Source organism: Mus caroli, chromosome 16 (assembly GCF_900094665.2).
Source record: "Mus caroli chromosome 16, CAROLI_EIJ_v1.1, whole genome shotgun sequence".
NCBI classification, from domain to species: domain Eukaryota; kingdom Metazoa; phylum Chordata; class Mammalia; order Rodentia; family Muridae; genus Mus; species Mus caroli.
The window spans coordinates 32,729,759-32,731,206 of NC_034585.1; positions in this window are offsets into that span (position 1 = coordinate 32,729,759).

Below are 1,448 nucleotides of genomic sequence, written 5' to 3' on the forward strand. Positions count from 1 at the left end.
CTCTTGAGAAGGACATGCGAAGTTACAAAAGACTTTTGGGTTTGGAGTTGGAGGCTGGGGTCTTTCAGAACACAGCAAGGATTTGGGGAGGGGGACTTATGGCCAAAGACAGTAGGGTTTGTGGGAGAGGGGTGCGTCCACTGGAGACTCTGTGTAGCTTTTTTCTCAGCACTAACTCAGGAAGAGCAATGTGAATCACTGAGTTCTGAGACATGCTGACCCTCACACCACAGCCAGCACGAGTCAGCCAGATTCCCTGAGCTGCCCCATCCTGGTCAAGGCAGGGATCCTGAAGGGCCTCATGAGGCTTCTCCTAGGCACTTTTTCTGAGTCACAGTTGGAGACAGATGCACTCGGTTGTGAGTAGACCAACCGAGTGACTTTGTTGGGAACCGGTGGATGTGTTTTAGGTGGATGGTGACAGGATTTCCCTACCACATAATTTTCATCAGCTTCTAAAAGGGTGTACTTCTGGTGGGAGGGAAGCAAGCCTGGGTTTATAGGGACATCTGTGGTAAATAATTCTCTGTGGGAACTAAGGTCTTTTATTTCCTTTTTTTAAAAACTTTATGTTTTGGCAAAGGCTCGGGAGCCAGGGACTAGCTAGCTGTGCACCCTGGAAAGTTCCCTGAAAGAAGGAGATCTGAAGGGCTGCTGTGGTCTCTGGTCCTGAAAGAAACACCTTCCTATCTGGAGGCTGATTTCCTGGCTGTGTGTATGCTTGGACATCCTTCCTTTCAATGCTAGCCTTTGTTAAAATCCGATTTCCCTTAGAAAGGAGACTCCGCAGACTTCAGAGTACCTGCTCTTAGTATGTCTACAGTTACGTTCTGCAGGAACTGTTAGTGCCGACAGCTTCATTTTCCCAAAGAAACCACGGGATTCCCCAGCTTGGAAACCCATGGAAGGGTTAGATTCCTCAGGCCCATGTTGATTCTGTGCTCCCCAACCTCCAACCAGTGTCTTACTCACAGTAGAACAGCCTCTTCTTAGAATTAGAAAACAGAATAGCCTTTTCTTGAAATCAATGACATTCCTAGCAAAAAAGTAGCACCCATATTGAGCATCTATGAGAACCTCAAATGACTAAAGAGTTGGAACGTTACAGATCTGGGGCCAAATTCCCTTGGCCTGTCTCAGCCACTCCAGTCGTTCATCAGCTACTTCTGTGCTTGCCCTAACATCTGTCAATAGCGGGTAAATCCTTTTGGAATGCACTGGCAAACACCTCATTAATCTAAAGGCTAAGAATGTTATCAGATGGCGACTGAGGCCCACAGCACGAATGTCCCCACTTTACCTTCTTTATAACCTGCCTATTCGACCTTTCCACCAATGTACTTAAGAAGTGTCTCAGAGGCTCAACAGTTAAGAGCCCTTGCTGTTTCTGCAGAGGACCTGAGTACGCACGCACGCACGCACGCATGCACGCACGCACGCACATGCAG